Genomic DNA, 21,573 nt, shown 5'->3' with positions numbered 1-21,573 from the left:
CGTCCAAAGAGTCCTACAGACTGTGTAAAAAAGATTACGAAACTGAAGTAGAGGCCAGGGCACAACAAAGGGATGTAGAGCAATTTCCGAATGAATGAAAGGATGAGGACTAAACCAACAAACCTAAAATAGACGAGATTTTGGGACTGAAAAATATGTACGAAATATTAATTGTAATTTCTCAAGAGGAGACACTGAAAGGAACACCTAGAAGTGGATGAGAGGACAGTTTTAATGCTTACTTTACGCAAATACGGTACGAAATGTAGACCGAATTATAATTTTAGTATAATGAAGAGATAGTGTTATATAACTGGAAGCTGATATAATATAACGTCATTGATTCAATGGTTCAGATCCACAGTTTTCAAATTTTTTTAAATAGTTAAAACCATTCGAATTTTTTAGTGGTCCCAAGGTCTCAAATATTAATAGTGGGCTTCACATTTTACTGTGGGATTCGCACAGTTGCAGACGATGAGAATTGTTGTAGTGAGATTCAATAATCAGACTGCAGCATTAACAATGAATAAATGTGGGAATGACGTCAGTTGTTAAGGGTCGTCATGGGCTCATGGGGGACTGTGAGCGTTGGGTATTTCTACGTCAGAATTTGAGGCTGTCCACCGTAGCTGAATTCCATAGGTGCATATGGGTTCGAGTACTGCTTTGTATAGGAGGAATTTGCTTTCTGTTGTTAGTGTCGAACTTCTTCCCGAGTAGCCAGTGCATCTGTTTCGCTTTTAGGTTGAGCTGTTTCCTTTTGGTTTTGATGTGCTTTGCTCATGTCAGCCTTCCTTCGAGATGTGTGCACAGGTATTTCACTTCATTTTACTGGGGTAGATCAACATTACCCATTTGGATTGTCGGGACAGGTTTGGTTGGGTAGGGTGAATGTAACATGCGTGGATTTGCTTTGATTTATTTTACTTCTCCATTTCATCGCCCGGCCTTTGACCTTATTGCTGGTAGCGTGGAGTTCTATTGAGATTATCGCTGTATTTTCATATGTGGCTAGGTTTGCCGTACCGTAGGCGAAGGTTACAGTTGTTCTGTCTGATATCGAGAGGTCGCTTGTGAAGATAGATATGGGACAGGTCCTAAGACACTTCCTTAAGGTACGTCTTCTTCAGTATTCCTTAAGGTTGTGATTTCGCATATAAATTTATTTTATGAAAGATTATACTTTGATTTAGATGTAGTTTTCTGTGGTAGTCGTGAGCCTAGATTAGTATATTGCAGCAGAAGTAATGAATGTGCTGATTGAAGAAACGAAGTGTGTCGGAGGGGTAACCTAAACCTGTATATAAATGAGTTCAATTATGATTGTAATTGCTGAAGGGAAGATGGGTCTCACATTCTATCTTTAACAATGGCTCTACAGCATTTTGTTGGACTTTCGCCGCTTTTTCAGTTTCTTAATCCTACACACAGTCGGTAGGACTCCCTAGACGGAAGAGCAGCCCGTCGCAAGGCCGCTAACTACACACAGAATAACACAGAATAAATGCACACAAATATCCATGGCTTGAGTCTGTTTCAGGATTGAAGGTTCGAGCAAGCGAAGACAGTTCATGTTTAGACCGTGTGGCCACCGTGATCGGCAGATTCTTTCTCTGTCCGAATCAAATCTGGGCAAGATAAAGAAGAATTTTGTACTTCGTTCATACATTATTTTTGGATAAGTGGTAATTTATTAATGACTGCAGAAAAAGGGGTCTGTGTTTGATCGTTTGATCATTTGCTGATACTATCAACATATGATCTTGTAATATTGCAGATTTTACTAGGGACAATTACAGTACATCCCTCCGTCACCTCCGAGGACATTGTTGTCTGAACCTTTCTTTGTGTTGATGTTATGCCAGTTCTTGAAATTTAACCGTTAGTCAAGCACTTAACTCCTTACTGCAGAACTCATACAGTGCAAGTCATATGAAACTTTGTGATAAATAGAGGAAGATGGGGTTAGATATTCACACTCTGACATCCACGAAGAGAACGTACTAACGTGACGTCACATATTAACATATGAATGATGCTGTTGTGAACTGGAGGAAGTTACTATGAAAATTATGGTGTGTCTAAAGAGGAGAAATGTTTCGGTGTTTGTAGTGGTTTATGGGAGCTACAGCTGTGGCGGATGTTTGCGCGTTTATTTTTCTGCAGTCTACCAACTACCTGTATTAGTGTATAGAACAGGCATAACAATTTAGAGGCTGAAACTTCCCTCTCGTTAAGGATCACTATTGAGAGCAGAGAAAGCACTTTCGTGCTCAGTCTCATGTTGCAAAACTCCAGGCATGTAAAAAGCAAAACAGGAATTTTACCTGAACGGTGGGAAATTGGCTGATGTTGGAGAGGGGCTGATATAATTGTGTGACGTCTCTTAATAACTGATTATTTAAAAGTGCGGCCGTCTCATTACAACATCCTCTTCTAACTACGCCGTCTTAATACTGTATCGCTTGTCCCGGTGGTCCTCGTGATATATCCTTGGGACGGACCCAACAGAAAACACTACTTCTTATTCGCTTTGTTATAGTGTTACGTGGCAATTGTGGAGTACCATATAGAAAACACTGCCTCTAACAGTTTTTTATTATTATTAAGTTCAAGCGCGGTTGCAATAACGTGACGTCCACTGAACCAGACCATAACAACGAATGTGTTCAAAGAGCCTTTCCCAGGCAACGACCGTCTGTTGATTTCACAATTCCGACTCTCAGCAGACATGTCACAGTATTTTCCTTTATTTATGCACCTGCTGTAAGAGTTTAAATAAAGAAAGTTATTAGGAGTGCACCAAACGTGGGTTCTTTAGCGCTGACCTTTTTTAAAACAAAGCATGAGTGGAACATGCTGTGTTTCATCACTAGGGCAGCAGACGCTTGTAGTTTTGACATCGCTTTTGACGTTAGAAATGGAGCAGAGATGTTGTCTGCTTACTTTCACCGATTTAAAAAATTCAAGAGTTAACAAGGCTATCTTCACCAACAGTAACGAGCATATCAAAATTTAGTAATCCATTCCTTCTTAAAACCGGAAACTTCTAGCAAACGACGTTGCTTTCAGCTGTCTAAGACTTAGGCTAGGAACAGGCCGCGCCATAGCTCAAGCGGTTAGTCGCTGGCTTCCCACCGCGGCGGCCCGGGTTCGATCCCGGGGTCTGGTCAATTGGGATTTTTAGTGGATAAAGTGGCACTGAAGTGGATTTTCTCCGAGTACTTCGGTTTCCCCTGCCAATCTTCATTCCACCAATTGCTCCACAATCACCCTCACCTATCATCTGGGGCTGGTACAATAGGCAAGAAGTGACCGCAGTGTAAGGGACTTAGTCTCACCCCACTAGAAATAAAAAAAGGATAGGAACACACACACAGCGATATCGGTCGTACGACGTCCGCACGGTTCATGTCGCATCAAGTAGTAGGATATAAAGTGTAGCCGTAGATTTCATACGTGGCGACATGCGACATCTACCGTACGACAGTCAGAGAGCAAAGAAATGTATTTGTTCGCTCTAGTCTGAAAAGGAGATCGTAAGACAAAAAAAAATCGTACGACATTTTTTCGTACGACCGATATCGCTGTGTGTGTTCCAGCTCTAAGGCTCTTATGACTTCTGACAACTCCACAGACAATTTCTTGCGCGCTAAATCAACGTGAAATGATTCCTTCCATCCACTGAGATTGCCGACTTGCTCAATTCTTTCGCTATAACTCCAGATAAGCACTACTCTAATTCCAAAGCACGCTGAAATATTTCTTCTTCGGTATCTCGTAGAATGTCACCAACGTTGCCAGCCATTAGCTTTATTTATTTATCAATATATTGTGAGAGTTCAGAATACAAGAACATCTGTCACCATCACAACCATAATCACCGCAGCTGCAACAATCACTATCACCACCACTCTTTTACTGTACTATTATTACCGCTGTTGCTGCTACTCCTACTCCTATTCCTCCTACCCCTATTTCTACTCCTACTCCTATTACTATTCTCCTACACCTACTCCAACTACCACCACCAATTCTGCTGCTACTACTACCACTACTTCACCATTTCTATTTGTAATACTACTGCTACCACCACCATTACCACTACTACTACTACTTTTCCCTTTGGCACTACAGCCCCAGTGGGCCTAGGCCTACCTCCATGAACTTCTCCGTTCACTTCGGTTTTTCTAGATCTTACACATTCGGTAGGACTCCTTGGGCGGGTGATCGGCTCGTCGCAAGGCCTCTACCTGTACACAAACACAGAAAAACGCACACACACAAACTAAACATCCATGCCCTAGTGGGATTCGAACCAAGCGAGCGAAAATAGTACATGCCTTAGACCGCTCGGCTACCGTGATCGATACTACTACTACTACTACTACTACTACTAATAATAATAATAATAATAATAATAGTAATAATAGTAATAATTATTATCCGTGAAACAGGGAGCTTTATGTACTCTAATGAGACAATTTTTTTCTAATTGCGAATAAGTTAACTACACAAGCTCCTTCTCTGCTGGGCTCACAACTGTGGTCCCAGTGGGATACCCGCAGTCTGTTTCGACAGAGCCCAAGTAGGCGCAACAAAAGAACAAAATTGAACAGCGGAGAAACCGGACAGTGTAAGAAATGCAAGCATCTGAATTTGAAATTGAACATAAACAGCCGTGCCATAACAGCATATTGAACTTTATGCTGAATACCTTCAATTATCCATCAGGTGTCGCTAACTGTAACAAAATGAATGCAGAGATGAAGCAAGCAAGAAGAGCTTGCTGAGCAGGTGCAGAGGGCGTGTCGAGCCGCCACTGAGTGTCACGTGGTGTGCTCATCATTCATCCCAGATTATTCTGGCCTTTCAATATTTAACATGGCCTCTAGCGGCTTGTAGGACATGGCACGGGCGTGTTCCAAGAGTGTCGCTACTGTAGCCATTTGTTATCAAGGTTTATTATTTATAGCTGGAACAAAGAGAATTAAACAGGTATCTCACACGGAAAGTAACTCACAAAGGAAGAGCTAATGGGAACACCGCTAGCAGAGGACAGGCGCAGTTTCATGTCGTGATGATGGAATGCTGCAATGGTTTCATAATCTAGTTGTATCATGTGATTTAGTGTTTTATCGAAACACACCGTTAATACGCTGCAGGACACTGAGGGACATTTCAATGAACGGTATTTCAGGAGTTGGCTCTATTCCCGTCTTCATGTGACTGGTAATTGGATTGCCATTTCTTTTCCTCGGCTTTCCTGTTTTGTCTCTTGTCGTGATTTTCACAATTTTGCAAGGAGGAACCATCATATCAGAATAGAAAATTTTAATAATCTATTACAAATTTAGCGGAAGAATATATAAAATTTAATGAATTTGATCGTTTTCTTGCAATTCATAGATCAACAGAATATTCATGATTTCCATACATAAAGTGTTAGCGTAGTTGGTCGAGGCACTACGCTACAATCCGGGAAGTCGCGGGTTCAAGTCCCGATGAGGTCATTTAATTTTATTCAATTGACCTAATCCTTCCAGCCGCACTATGACTTTGTGGTCGACTCAGCCTCTAACAGAAATGCGAACCAGGAATTAATTAGAGAATTTTCCTGGGGTGTAAAGCGCGGCCGGCGCGTAAGACTGACAACCTTACCGCCATTTTGAGCGGATTGTCTAGATAATGTGGGACCCTCAACGTCTCACAACTCTATGGACCTTCACGGCCTGTTACAGGGATAGCTTTACTTACTTTTTATACATAAAGTGTAAGAGGTGAGCTCATATACGAAAGTATGTGTCCGTCAAACATTTCAGTCCTTCTTTATATGAAGACAGCGAAAGAATGGCAGTAAAGTTTCGTGTTCAGGTTTCTACGCTATGAACATCGCCAGGAGCAGCCAGAAAATTCTTTTCTATGTTTACTTGTAAACAGTTTAAGAATATGTAAGTTTTGAGGTTTTCACGGCGATGACTATGAAGAAAGTCGTCTTCTGGGTTTAGGCGCCGTGTATTCTTCGTTTTGGCCGACGTTTCGGAGGATCGTATCGCCTCCATCTTCAGAGCAGTTGAATGGCTTAGAATGCAGAGAGCAGTAGCTGTAGTGATAGGAAGTGCAGTAGCCAAATCGAAGAATACACGGCGCCTAAACCCAGAAGACGACTTTCTTCAGTATAAGAATATCTTTACACGTCGCCTTAGTTATTGACACATACGTGATATCATACTTTTAAAAATGTTTTTAATTTTAATACTTAATTTTTATTTCTTCCGAAAATCCATTGGGGGGGGGGTTGAGAGCCTGTTATATTTCCGTTCCTGCCCGGCTTTCGTGTTCTGTATTGAATTTTGTTATATGAGTTTTTATGCCAAACTCTGTTTTCAATATCGAATTGTATAGTTAGTTCTTTCTTTTCTGCACTTGTGCACGTAGAGTCTCAAAGTAATTTAAATGGCTGTTCGCTACTTTTATATTTTGCTAAATTAAAACGCCGATAAAACTTCGGGAACTAGAAGTTGTATATATATTAATTTCTCATGCATATGAATCAGGTTAGAGCTAAAATTCACCGAAAAAATGAAAGTTACTGTTCATTTGATTCAGAATTTTCTGCAGAAATTTAGTTTCAGTACTTTCTTCTCCGTATTCACATAAATTGTAGAAATTGGACGCAAAACGGAAAGGCCTCTTACTATATGAAATTTTATTAGCTTCGTATTGGATGCGGCAGGGTAGGTTAAAAATCGTCTAGCGAATGTAGTTTCTATCATATCGGTCTAACATATCACTGCTTCAAATCGGTATCCCCATCACCGTGGGGAGAGTGGCGGGGCGGGGACTCGCCTATTACCATAGTAACGCGAGCGCTACGTTACCGCCACGTACCGCTGGGGAGGTGGGTGTCCTCCGTTGCGCAACATGTCACAATATTTTCATCGTACGAGTACAAAGAATTTAGTGATATGGATTTGTAACAAAGTTTTAATATAACTCTTGCCTAATGTGGCTTAAAATTAGAAACGGTATGAAAGGAAATGTTCTACAGCTACACCGCATGTTGCGGTAAGCCTCACAACAACAGTCTATTACGTATCTACATGAAATGATGTAAATGTCCATTGCGGAATGCAGAAGAGCAAAGAAATAAATTGTGTAATATTGTACTCATCTAAAATTTGAGTACGCCTGCGCAGTTCTTCCTTCCTTCTCTTGCCAACCTACAACTAGCAGCACGAGCTTGAGCACTAAAGAGAACAATAAAAACAATTTTTGGAGAACTTTCGAAAAGTTTTCAATAAGTGATTTTTTTATTTCAATTCCGAAAACAGTTCTTTGAGATGATATTTTAAAGTCCATTTTATTTGTGTGACCCTATGTGAATACTCTTAAATAATACTTACTTACTTATTGAGCTGAGCCCTTCATGAGGAGAAGCCAAATCTGCAGCTACTCAAAAATTTCTCAGCATTTTATGGATCCCGAAGATTCATTAATGTGTTCACAAGAGCCCTCCACTGGTCCCTATCCTGCGCCAGATCAATCCAATCCATCCCATCCCATCCTATCTCTCTAAGATCCATTTTAATATTGTCCACCCACCTACGTCTTGGTCTTCACAGTGGTCGCTTTCCTTCTGGCTTTCCCACCAACTCTAAGTAATAACCACAGAAAAGTTTCAGTCATCTACCGCTGTGCGTGGCTTATCCACGGAGCTCCTGACTGCGAACTAGTTGCAGATTTATAGGTTAGAATTTTCAAATTAGGCAAGTGGGGGGGGGTGAGATCTCTCCACATATTGGCAAATTTCGCACGTAAAGATATAAAACTAAATGAAGTATAAAATAAATATGACGTGACGGGAAAGAAAAATAAGGGATGAAGAGAGAAGAGACCACTGGAAAATACAAAGAGACCTCCGGAAGAGAAAATCAGATTACCTGCTAATGTCGTTTGGAATAACTCTCTCCAGTGTCTCGTTAAGAGAACAAGAAGGAAACGGGTAGTGAGAGTAAGTTTTTCTTCGTTTTAGTGCCTCGAAGTTCAGAATCAAAGAAAAACACTTTATCTATAGGACTGCAATGGCTTTGGGGCAAACGAGAGAAATCCTGGAAAGCAGCACAGTCGATCTTGGAGAAGAACGGGCTTTCTTTCTTCATTCCCCCTCCAGTCTACATTCCTACTTTAATCTGCTTCTCTTCTGTTAATCTATCACCCATCCATTCTCTATTGTGTTATTTGTCTGCATCTGTCTTTGCAAGAGAACTCCTTGTGGTTGCTTTCAAACTGCTTCTTCTATGCATAGCTGCCCGCAGGCAACAAGCCAAGCTCACAATAATGCAGAGTTCACCATTAATAAGCGGCTTCTTCGAGACTCGCTAGAAATGTTGGATTGAATTTGTATTAACACGTACGGATATAGCGGAAAATATGTCATGTTGGAATTCCGAAAGAGACCACTGGGAAGACCAAGGCGTAGGTGGGTGGACAATATTAAAATGGATATTAGATAGATAGGATTGTTCTAGCTCAAGATAGGGACAAGTGGAGAGCTCTTGTGAACACGGTAATGAACTTTCGGGTTCCATAAAATGCTGAGAAATTCTTGAGTACCTGCAGAATTGGAGGCTCTTCAAGAAGGGCTCAGCTCCATGAGTAAGTGAGTAAGAATTCCGAAAGAGCAGGAACTTTACCAATGAACAGTATGAGAGTCCTACCCACTGATCCGTTAAGTCAACAATACGTATAGATGTTATGTACACTAATTAGACGAACTTGACAACTTTAATTTACGGAGCACTGAGCTGAAGTTGGGCCTGCATTTCTACATCTTTTAACTTCAAGATCAGAAATGGGCTACTTTTTCCAGGACTTTAACCGTTACAGAAATATCAGTAAGCAATAATCATATATATCTATATGTAAAAGGGCCACGCGGCACAGTAGTTGGTTGAGGCACTACGCTACAAGCTGAAAGGTCGCGGGTTCAAGTCCCGATGAGGTCATTGATTTCTTTTTCAATTTATCTAAACCTTCCAGCCGCACTATGGCCCTGGGGTCGAATCACTCTCTAACAGAAATGACTACCAGGATAAAGTGCGGCCGGCGCGTAAGGCTGACAACTTCACCGCCATCTTTGAGCCGATTGTATAGATAATGTGGGACCCACAATGTCTCACAACCTTATGCTCCTCCGAGGCCTGTTAGAGGGATAGCTTTACCTTTTTTTATCTCTATGTAAAAGGAAACAAAGATCATCAATTTTGACAGTTTTTTTCTCGTACACAAAGTGGTTGCCGTCCGCAACCACCTGCTGACGCTGGTTACACGCTTGCGGATTTTTCTATCCTGAAGATGGAGGCGGTACGTTCCTCCGAAACGTCAGTTCACACAAGATCTTCACTGCGCCACATCCCGGAAGACGGCATTCTTCATAGTCGCCGCTGTCAAAACCTCAGTTCTTACATAATGATCAATTTTCATTTAGTTGCATATTTTCGCGTGTATTAGTGACCATAGACGGGGGTTTGATTGGTAATTGGATATATTGACGACTTACAGATCGTAACTACAAATAAATATTACACTATTGCTGATTTCCACACTACAAATTACTACACACTAAGTCTTCTCAGTCTCTTTCCACTAGTCGTTACTTTGTAACAGCTGTCCACAAGGGCTATTCCTCTACAATGTCTTCACTAGACGTTTCGGGTAACGAATCTTAGCAATGAAGATTCCTTCCCTTCCATTGGCTCCTGGTTAACACTCCACAAAGTCAAAGTCAATGTAAAAGTCACATTGCGACTGACGGTCGGTCAGTCAGTCAGTAAGTCTTGGTGTCGAGCACCATCTGGGGCTCATGACCAGATATTTATTACTGCTTGACTGTTACGGTCTTGTTCTGGGGGCGCTCTCTCTCTGACGAGAGGACGGGTCTGTCTTTTATATACGCTGCTGGCCCTTGCCAGCGCAGTCTTTCTCGGGTCTGAGTCCCTAGAGACTCTCGACCATATTTCACTGTCTCAGTTTCGAGACTTCCCTTTTCGTCGCCTCCTACGACTCTCCGTGGTCTGTGCCGAGGAGTTATCTTAAACACATTTGGCGATACAAGACAGACGAGGGTTCAACACATTCCACAGTTGAACCCTCATCTGTCTTGTACCTCCGATTATCTTTAATATAACTCCTCAGCACGGACCACGTAGAAAACAGAGTCTCTATTGTTGATTAGTCGTGTTTACCGCACCGTTACCTAACAATGAGTATACAGGTGACTTTACCAACTATTAAGATCTATCAGATAACATGAATCTATTTCTACTACTTACAGATCTATCAGCATAAATATGCTTCATGAGTAAAACATTCTGCATTTATAACCTGATGATCAGTTTTGTCACACGCAATGAATTTCTCTTAGGAAAACTATCCTCAGCAATTTTGCCATATATTTGATTGCCTACAGAGAAGACTCGGTGATTGATGCGTGTTGAGATTTCGAGTAGTAACGTTGCATGGGATTAGGAGCACGGCACCCCTCCCCCCCAACCGCTCACTCAGTAGAGGGAAGATGTTACATTGACGAATGGTGGGTCTCGCCGGGATCCTAGTCCAACACGCAGTCACAGAGCTGGAGGCGCACTCTGTTGCAAAGTCCACGTCAGGGTCCCTAAGACAGGGTTGCATGAAACAGACTGAAAGGTAGAGAAGTTCGAGGAATGTTTTATTTAATAAAACTTGAATATATTGTAACGGACGAAGAATAGTCGCTGCAAGAAGTGTAGCCGAAACAACAGGAGACACTGCAAGCACAGCTACAGGAAGGAAAAGGAACGGGTGTCCACCGTTAGGCTATTCGGGACGAACAGCCTTAAGGAGGGAGTAGTGTGACGTGTCGCGCTAGCTGGACGCCCGCCCACGTCACACTATTGTTTTAAATCATGTGTCTTTCTCTTTTCCGATGAGAACTGCGGTTCATTTTTATATATATTTTTCCTTAGATTTTATTCATGTTGAGATGAATTTATTTATTTTCGCGTGGTGATGTACGCGTGAGGATAATGACTGGTTCTAGATCAGATGAATGGAGGTACTGGGTATTCACGAGGAGTAACTACAGTTAGTTCGTACACTCACAAGATCACCGTACCATGAACTAATATGTTCAATGTCTGTTAACACTTCATCTATTCAGCTTCATTCTGAATCACTCCAACATAACACTTCGACTGCGCTGTAGTCGAGTCGAGTCTTATGTTACGACCGACGGTCAGTCTGTCTTGGAATAAAGCACCCACTTGGGGCTTGCGACCAGATATTTAATACTTTTAGACAGTTGCTGGTTTGTTGATGTGGGGCGTTCTCTCTGACGAGAGGATGGATCTGTCGTTTAGAATTGCTTCTGGTCCTCGCCAGCGCAGTAATTCTCGGGTCCGAGTCCCATGCTACTGGTGACAGTATTTTACTGTCCCAGATTTGAGACTTCCCTTTTCGTCGTCTCCTACGACTCGCAGGGCTAAAGCGGAAGTAACCGACCTCGCCTCTATACAGGATATGCGTTGTTAGCGCCGATTGTCTTCAAGATAACTCCTCGGCACGGACCACATAGAGAAAGTCTTCTATTCTTGTAGTTAGGTGTTACAAAGTAATTGCGTAAACTACATGATGTAACATTCGTTCACTGAGAACACAGCTTCCGTTGTTATGTGTTAGAATGTGTTTAGTGAGCCGTTGCCTGGCAAAGTTTATGTATTGTTGTCACGCATTTAAGAGAGAATGTGTTTATTGCGCTGTTGCCGAACTATTTTGTGGTTTCGCTGATATTGTTTATGTTAAGTTAAGTTATTTTTCATTATGGAGAAGGAAATTTCTGTAGGGTGAAGTAGTTGGATATGAGACAGTCTCCTAATAATATGAGACCGTCCCTATCTATGGACATAGATGCTGCGCACTACGCAGATAACAGAAAATGTTATTTCTTGATTCAACTTCGTAATGACACAGTTGTCATTCTCTCGTGAAACAAGCGATTATACTGTCCACCAATCTACGTCTTGGTCTTCTCAGTGGTCTCTTTCCTTCTTGCTTTCCCACCAATATACTATGTGCATTCATCCTCTCTCCAATTCGTGCTACATGCCCTGCCAATCTCATCCTCCTTGACTTGATCATTCTAATTATACTTGGAGAATAATACAAGTTATGAAGCTCCTCCTGAAAATCTATACTATTCATTTCTTAATTAAATATTTATGTTTCATTCCTAAATTCATAATAACACTTAGTTTAATGATAATTAAATTATTATTACTGTTATAATTATCACTTATTTGTTTGTTTACTTTTACTTTTACTTTTATTCATTATTATTTCTTCCAAGTACTTACCTGTAATTTGTATTTGACTTTTAATAAGTTTGTCTAAAATGTAATTCATTCATCTGCACTGTGCTGTCTGTAATTGGCGTTGCGGCTGTTGACTCGGCATATTAGTAATAAAGAATTGAAATTAATTGAACTGAATTATGCAGTTTTCTCTAACCTCCTATCATTTCATCCCTCTTCGGTCCAAATATTCTCCTCAGCACCCTGTTCTGAAACACCCTCAGTCTATAAATTGAAGCCTACAGGTCATCTTATTTTGGGACACGGTCCCATGTTACAATCTCTTTGGAGGGAAAACACGTCTGTGTTCAAGAATTTTATCCATCAGAGCGTATCGTATTAGCTGTAACTTTGGTAGGGCTATATGAAATCATGTGTTAAAGAAGGGTTACTTATTTAAATACAAGGGTGATTTACTTGCTCTTCCGTCTCAAATGGTTTCTGTTAATCGTGAACTGCGACACAAATGAAGGATGATGTTTGGAAATGTCCGAGCAGGTCAAGTTGCATACAAAAGAGCAACAGGTCAGTTCATTCTACAGAAAGTTACCCTGAGTAGCTACGTCAAGAACTACATTAAATATCCTGAGGAAGTACTTCAAGAAAATCTTGGAAGAAGTCCCACTTTGCCTGATGACATTGAGAGCCAAATAGTGAAATAATGTGTTAAGACGAATGTCGAAAAGAAGAGGTGTGAAGCGATCTGATTTCCAATTAGCTGGTGGAAATTGTATTCAGTACCAGTTTTCTCTTCAAATGAAATTATCTAGTAGCTGAGAAAAAGGTTACTAGGATTTTGAAGCGAAATCCGCAATTATAGGGAGAAAAATACAAGCCAAATTGTCGTGCTAGGGTAAAGGGGTTTAACCAATAAAATATAAGGAAAATTTTCAAAATCTGTGAGCACGAATTAAAAGAAAATATTTAACCGCCGCAAAGATTGTTCATTTTCTGACAAAACTGGCACAAAATTCGTGCAACATAAACGCAGAAAAGCAATAAGCGGAGACAAGTAAGTAGGTAAACTCACGTCTGGTCAGAGATGATGTCTGACCATAAAAATCACATGTCTGCTTGCTACTGAAATTCACGTTCCCCACAAAATGATGAGCCAGTCACCGTAGCCGAGCCGTCAAGGACATATACTGTTTTCGCTCGCTCGGAAGCCGGAATCGTGGGTTCGAATCCTACACAAAGTATAGATGTTTCGTGTATGTACTCGTTTATCCTGTGTTTATGTAGAGGCCTTGCGACGAGCTGATCACCCGTCCGAGGAGTCCTACCGTCTCTAAAATGATCAAGAAACTGAGAAATCAACCCTTAACTCCAGTGGGAGCGAGAGGGGAAAATTAATGATGAAACTATCTATCTATCTATCTGTCTGTCTGTCTGTCTATCTATCTATCTATCTATATCTATCTATTTCCTGTTGCTCACACTTGGAACACAGAGCATCCTTCAACGCTTCGTTTCACTTCAGTTTCTTAATCGTAATCTGTAGCGCTCCTTGAATGGGGATCAGCTCGACGCAAAGCCGCTACCTACACAGGACAAGACAAACACAGAACAAAAGCATGCAGACATCCATACCTTGAGTGGGATATAATGATGTAGCCAAAGAAAAACACAAAATCACAGCTGATGAGTGGGGCATCATCAGGTTGTGTCTCTGTTTGAAACCCCTTAAGGTGGGTAGAAATAAAAATTATTTATGTCATTTGACAATATTGGGAAATATGTAAAACCCACCTCCTGAACAACCAGTATTAGTAGTTCTTTAAGGACATTGGCAACACACACACCTGTTAATAATATTCTGTGTACTACATTCATGTATAGTGTAGTTTTACAACCCCTTTCAGTGTGTCACTGTCTCATTCGATCCATAGCAGTTCAAGTGTTTTATCCACACGACCGGCGGGAACTACTTCGTGCAGTCCATGTAACAGCCCATCCTCTTGCAGGGGCATATTTCACCTGCCGCAGTACTTCTAGTAATTGTGCATGACAACCAGGCATAGCAACTACAAGCAGCTTATTTAACTCTACTCTTTGTTTTATTTGTTGATTTGATTCGAACAATTTAATTGCTCAGCAAAACGTTCCCAAAGAATATAATTACATCAGCACATTGAAGTTACTGGCGAGATTTACTTTTCCAGTAGCGGCTGAATTTTTCAAGTAAGCTGCTGTTATTAATGACGTTTTCATCTTCTCGTTGTTGAAACAGGTTCCGGGACTAACTGAGCATGAATCCAATTAAAACTTACGTTATATTCAAACACGCATCGACCTTGCGGCCCGCATTCGGCCTTACCCTGTTGACGTAAGCAAGCATAATGAACCTCACAGGCCCGCCCGCATTCGGAAGGGCGAAGACTAACTTCTCTCATTGCTGCTTTGCGCACTTCAGTTCCAGCAGTCTAATTCGACGCTTCCCTACCCGGTTAATATGATACGGAGCAACTCATTTGTCGTGCCTCCTCCTCCTCGCTGCTCTGCGACTCTGAGACCAACAGAAAACCCGGAGTTAAGACAGAATGAGTTAAGGAATACAATGGTCGAACTCGGAGAAGGTCCCTAAACAGAAGAACCACTGTACTATGAGATGGCGATACTAAATTAACTGTGAATAACTGATCGATTCTTAGATTTTTATCCGTTCCTAATAAAGTGAAAAAGAAGACATTACTCAGAAGTCATGTTTGTCGCCCCGTGTCTCTCAACGTCCCTGGTATGAACACATTAAAATTTTGAAAAGAGAAGTCTTCTGGGATGTGGCGCATTGTAGATATTGTCCTAACCGACGTTTCGGAGGAACGTATCGCCTCCATCTTCAGAGTAGAAGAAAATCAACAAGCGAAGAACCGGCATGCGCAAGTGCAAATAGACATTACATCTGCTCACATCGGTTCTTCGCTTGCGGATTTTCTTCTTTTTTTCTTCTGCCCTGAAGATGGAGGCTGTAAGTTCCTCCGAAATGTCGGTTAACACAATATCTGCATGACGCCATATCCCTGAAGACTGCTTTCTTCATAGTCACCGCGGTGGAAACCTCAAATATTATACTTAAACTTTTAGTCATATTTTCATGAAATTCAACGTGGGAAATTTTAATTACATGTTAGATCTAAACTCCACCTTTCAGCCATAAGACTCTATTCGATGCACAGGAATAGCAATTTTAATTTGATTTTGAAGCGAAGAATCACAGAGACAGACTCCGACACCTCTAACATAGTAGATTGTTCTAAAGTGGTTCTCTTATCCTTTCTGTAAATGGTTGGAAAATTCTGCTTAAATGTGATGCAGAAGAATTTACCAATTTTTGTTGGGCAGTTTATGCTTAAACCTATAGCCTCGCGGTCCGTAATGAAGATGAGCTGACATATGGCAACAAATATTATCTTCCTTACATATTGTAAACCACTTAACATTTTCTGTTTACTTCTATATAAGACACTTCGACTAGACTAAAATTCACTACTCTCACATTGACTTAAATTTTAAAATTTCACAACAAGCCGTCGACAGTTTAGAGTACAACCTTTCTAATCTTGTTTAATGATATTCTGCCACCTACATATTTTTATTGCTAGTGGGGTGGGACTAAGTCCCTTGTACCGCTGCCACTTCTGGCCTATTGTACCAGCCCCAGATGATAGGTGAGGGTGACTGTGCAGCAATTCGTGGAATGAAGATTGCCAGGGGAAACCGAAGTACTCGGCGAAAATCTGCCCCAGCGCCACATTGTCCACCACAAATCCCACTTGATGAGACCCCGGGATCGAACCCGGGCCGTCGCGGTGGGAAGCCATTGACTAACCGCTTGAGCTATGGCGCGGCCTATAACCTCAGCCTAGATTTTCCGAAATACAATTGTGGCTTTTCTATTCCAGTCGTTCCATATTTTGTGCTTTGATTATTAGGGAGAATAATCGGTGTTAAGGATGAAGTTTAAGCGAAATGTCAGACAAGATTGGCATTATAAGCATTACATCCTTTGGCTCAAGGTGCGTTTATTGCTTGTTTCTTCTCTTTGATTTTCTTTTCCCTCTTTCAGTAATACCGTTTTTGCCACTACGTATTTTGCTTCAGATTTCTCAGTTGCTTTCCTGTCTCTGGGATCCTGTTTGTCAATCCTTCCTACCATTCTGCACTATGTGCATCCATGGGATTACGTCATTTTGACTGAACAGGTTTTCTGTCCATATTCTCATCGGATAATCACTGCGAAACTAGATGACAGTGGAATAGAAAGGAAGAGAGTTTTCTGTTCTCCATTGCACCCAAAACCGTTCTGGGCTTCACCCTACACACCCCACCTCATATCTACTGTGGAGCTTCTTCTAGTCTTTTCATCGACGGTAAAGCGACAAAGGTGCTAATCTAAACACTCATCTCCAATTAGCACAGAGATTAAGAATGCATGGAACCCTTTCTCCTCCCCACCAACCCTCTGCACGACGCGTTGCTTACTTACGAACCTGCACCTCATTACATCCACATACTGTACCTTATTAGTCTTATGTATGTTAATAAGTCCATTCTTCTCTGTCACTTAACAGTTATTCACTCCTGTTAGAAAAATTAAATTGTTTAAATAGTGTTACATGCACACCCATTGCTGGGCAACATATTGGTAAACAAGTTCCCGCGAAGACAGATTCTTGGTAAAAGAGTCCGTCGCTAGGTCACGGAACAATAGAGGAAGCTGTATTTGCCGTGTCAGCGGTGACGTCATAACAGTAGATGGTGATCACGTGACACGTGATTTCTGTAGACCCGACCGATGTACTTATAGGTTGGCTGGATAGCGATCATGTGATATGTGTTTACTATAGGTCCATGTCCGTTACTCGGTTGTATAAGTGAAGGAGTTACAAGTTACGAAAAGTAGCGGTAGAACCACGCGAACAAGCTACAAGGAGATAGTCAAGGGAAGTTCGTAGTTGAAGAAGAACTAGAAGTCGTCCTGTGAAGATTTAACGTGTGATTAGTAAAGACTTTACTTTTGAGAAAATTTTGGGTGTGTGATTCAGTGAGACTGTTATAGTTCCTGTATTATAAACCCTTGAAAACTAATTCAGATAGACGGAAGATATTAGTGTGTAGTGATTGTAAATTGTGTAAAGCAGCAATAGTGTAATAATTAATTGTAGTACGACCTGTAAGTATCCAATAAATCCAATTACCTATCCAAACTCATGTCTTAATCACTATGACACGTGACAATATATTTCATCTTATCATCTTCGCTTTGCCGTGTTGACTTCGTCGTCCTTTAAGTGGGGACTGTTGTTTATGNTAGTACGACCTGTAAGTATCCAATAAATCCAATTACCTATCCAAACCCATGTCTTAATCACTATGACACGTGACAATATATTTCATCTTAACATCGTCGTCCTTTAAGTGGGGACTGTTGTTTATCAACCGGTGAATGTCGTAAGAAGCAATTCCAGGACCGTACTCAAAAGCGCACATACACGTGTTCTTTCTTCTCTTGAAACATTCACTGGTTATGTCATGCCGGAGATTCTAAGAATTAACTTTGCTCTCGTGGTGAAACAGGTAGCACTTAACCCGACTCAGCCTTGCGGAGAGCCCACATCCTCTGTATATCTCTCTACAACTGATTCAATCAACTGCGACTCTCAGTCATACACTCTCTGAGGTTCGTATTTGCACAGTTAAACTTCCCTTAATGCAAAGGGATGGCCCTCGTTACCACTGATGCAAGGTATTTATGCTTCACAACTTACTGAAAAAAGAATTGCATGTAAAGTAGACAGAGAAGCATGCAGAGAGAAATGGGAACTGTTGCACAAACATCAAAGCTCAAGTTACATCGAGTTGTTTTTATTGCAATTTATAGACCAAGTAGTTAGAGTGCTCTTAGTGTAGGAATAACAGAGGTAACACTCTTCAATTTTTACATGTAAGTCCTCCATAGGAAGCTGTTTGAAAGCCTGACCTATAGGATATCATATCCTCCTTCTTTGCTTTAATTGTCTGACAGGAAGAGGACAAAATATACATAAATTTTGGAAAGAAAAGTTTGTCTAATAAAGGGGGTGGAGTGGCTAGGTACATAAATATCAAATAAAATTTGTTTTTCTCGTCTTGTGACAAAATTTAATCCCATTATCCATCAGAAAGTTAATTATTTAACTAGTGATAAATTCCTTCAAATTTTCGTTTCTTAGAAACCTAATCAGCACGCAACAGAATATATAAGGACAAGATGGCCGGAAATTTAGAATGTTTCACAAATTATACTTGTGAAAGTAAAAATCACAGTTGATAAATTATGAGGTCTATTTCAAATCTCTGAGCAGCTAAGAATTTTTAGGACATAAAAAATAAAAATGCCTGCTTCTTTAAATTTTGAGATATGTCGTGATATGACGCCCGAAAACCGGAATAGTGAAAACAGAGGAGACATCCATTGTTAGACAACTACTCGGGAAACATATTATCGCGTTAATAAATTCACAAGCAACAATTAAATAACTTCCATTGCTATGCAATTGTGTTGTAAATAAGAATTATCAACAATAGAGAGGCTCTATTTTCTGAGTGGTTCGTGCCGAAGTGTTATAAAAAACAAAGAAGATTTTTTAAGTCAGTTGAGTTTCGAGACGCCAGCCTGTCGGGATATGAACCTGGGAACACAGGTAATGAACTGAGTTGAGTCTTCGGGGTTGGAAAGTTGGTAGAATAATGGCAAGAAAGGAAGTAGGCTGTGCAAAGGAGACTACATGTGTGATTTTAATTTACAGTGAGACTGTTATAATTGCGTTGCTAGGATACGACTAGTAAAAATTAAGAACCGTAATGTGTGTGCAACGGTGAACTGTAAAGTGCCTAGATCAGCGGTAGAGCGATATCACTTGTAGCCTCGAGCTGAATGTATAAGGTGTCAATAAATCCAATCATCCAATCCTAAACCCGATTATACATCACGCGTGAACCCCCTACACGCGAAAGAATTAGCACGGTGAATTGTATCCAGTACTGATTCACATGTGTTTCATGTCCCACTTGCTTCTGATCCGTGCTAAGAGTCGAAAGTGACATGGCGTCGGGAAGATCAAAATCGTATTTTCTTCGTATGTGTTCTTCAAAATCAGTATACGTCCCAAACCCAGTGAATAAGTCTATGTATAATGCTTTGATGAACAACAGGGAAGACAAAGGGGTAGTAGGGTGGACAATATTAGAATGGATCTTAGAGAGATACGATGGAATGGTATGGATTGGATAGATCTGGCTCAGGATAGGGACCAGTGGAGGGCTCTTGTCAACACGGTTGAACCTTCAGATTCCATAAAATGCTGAGAAATTCTTGAGTAGCTGCAGAATTTTCGGCCCCTCCAGAAGGGCTCAGCTCCATGGGTAAGTAAGTAAGAGTAATAATGATTTTATGACTTCTGTTGTGGTTTTCCGAACTCCTTAATCCCGAACACGGGAATATTCAACGATACATACGACAGATTCTGGGCAACAAACACAGTTTTCTACGCACCGCTAAGAATGACTATCCTTTGCTGCGGAAAGGCTCACACTGGGCCATCGAGCAGTGTCCGAACGACGTCTAATAGACATCCCGATATGACAAACCATACATAAAAGTTGCTTATCTGAATCGGTTTCTCGGCTGGAACACACGACATCATAATTGAGAAACTTCGTGGTTTTCCTCTATCATTTCAGGTAAATGCCCGGAAAGTAATTCGATTAGACCACGACGGATTACTTTCAATTCCTTTCAGTATCTGCATTCATTTAATTACCATCAGATGGTATACGGTGTCAATGATGACAGAGTGTCAACTTAGCATTTGCTAGGAGTTCAGATTTGTCAGAGGGACGATAGCGAACTTCGTGTTTACTTTTAACAGTGGAGGTTAGAATTTCGTCATGTTATTCATTGCATGTTGTTCAGTGATGATGCACGATTCAATCAGAATGGAATTAAAAATATACAATATTCCCACTTGTGATCCACTCGCGGGACGATTGAAAGCAGTTTTATCATCCATCCTCAGAGAATATTTGATATTGTCCGACTGAAGACCTGTTTCTTGAAGCATCTATTTGGAAATAATATTGTGACGTATTTGCGCTATGCAGGATACCCCCCCTTCCAGCGGTGACGTAACAGAACTTCCCACTGTGACGTAACAGGGGACACCGCTGTTAACACAAGGCAACAGGGAACCGTATAAAAAGCCGGCTGAGCAGCATGTGACCAGAGAGTGTGTGATTAGGAGTGACAAAGTGCGGATCTTGAAGTCGTCGATAGCAGTTGAAGTAATTGTGCTACTGCCGATGGCAGTAATTGTAATAGTGAATTGTATAAGTGTAAGAGCGAATGCGCAATACATTCGTTAGATACAGAACGGGGTGAAGTTATTTGTCGCGTTACATACCCAACACGTGACAATATTTAATTGCTACTGATTATCTATAATTCTGAGTAAAGAACAGTCTCTGGAAACAATGCTCTCGCTGTTTCTTCACCATTACGGAGCGTTTCCACGTAGGGATTACTTGAATCAGGGTTTCGTGAAGGATGGATTTATGTTGGCCGCCGAAATCTCCCGAACTTATCCTGCTTGATTTCTTTTTATGAATTATTAAGAATAATATTGCCTACAAGACCAGAACACAGAAAGACACTGGGATTCTTGCACTGAATTATGAATGTTGTTACTTACGTACAAGAACAAAAGGCACTAATCTTTTACTTTATCCGAGCGAAAACACTGAAAACTTGACGGTTTCTTCAAACCTGCATTATTGCGTTCAAAAACAAGTACAACTTCTGAGCTTTCTATCGACGAATAAATGTATTTTCTTTTTATAGTTTTAAATAAAGGCTCTAGAGTAATATTTTATTTAATTTCACTAGCACAAATTATTCCCTTAAATTTTCCATTTATTTGTGTTCTAACATTCTTATCTTTTAGAGCTACTTTTGGCTTCACTAATCCGGATTACAGCTTAATCCAGACGACCTCTCCGCAGAAGTTACCCGGATTAGCGAGGGTTTACTCTACATAAATGTTTTTTTTTTACTGGGCGTTTTCTTCTGAAACGCCCACCGATGTGTCTCAGATCAGCTAAAAAGTTCTTGAGTACAGTGCATGGCATGTGAAAAATGCACAAATAT

General features: G+C 40.8%; 2 protein-coding genes across 2 annotated transcripts in view; one reads left to right on the top strand and one right to left on the bottom strand.

The window, feature by feature from the left end:
* Nucleotides 1-21,573, bottom strand: part of LOC111871835 (neuroligin-4, X-linked) — a 756,550-nt gene that overhangs the window by 687,311 nt on the left and 47,666 nt on the right. The window lies entirely within an intron of this gene.
* Nucleotides 1,085-21,573, top strand: part of LOC111871814 (neuropeptide CCHamide-2 receptor) — a 166,955-nt gene continuing 146,466 nt past the window's right edge. Inside the window, exon 1 of the mRNA XM_033754442.1 lies at nt 1,085-1,118. The gene's annotated coding sequence lies outside the window, so the exon portion shown is untranslated. The remainder of the gene's footprint in view (nt 1,119-21,573) is intronic.

Source organism: Cryptotermes secundus, unplaced genomic scaffold (genome assembly GCF_002891405.2).
Source record: "Cryptotermes secundus unplaced genomic scaffold, Csec_1.0 scaffold428, whole genome shotgun sequence".
Taxonomy (NCBI): Eukaryota; Metazoa; Arthropoda; class Insecta; order Blattodea; family Kalotermitidae; genus Cryptotermes; species Cryptotermes secundus.
Note: the sequence above shows the minus strand (reverse complement) of the source record. Positions and strands in the feature narration are given on the sequence as shown.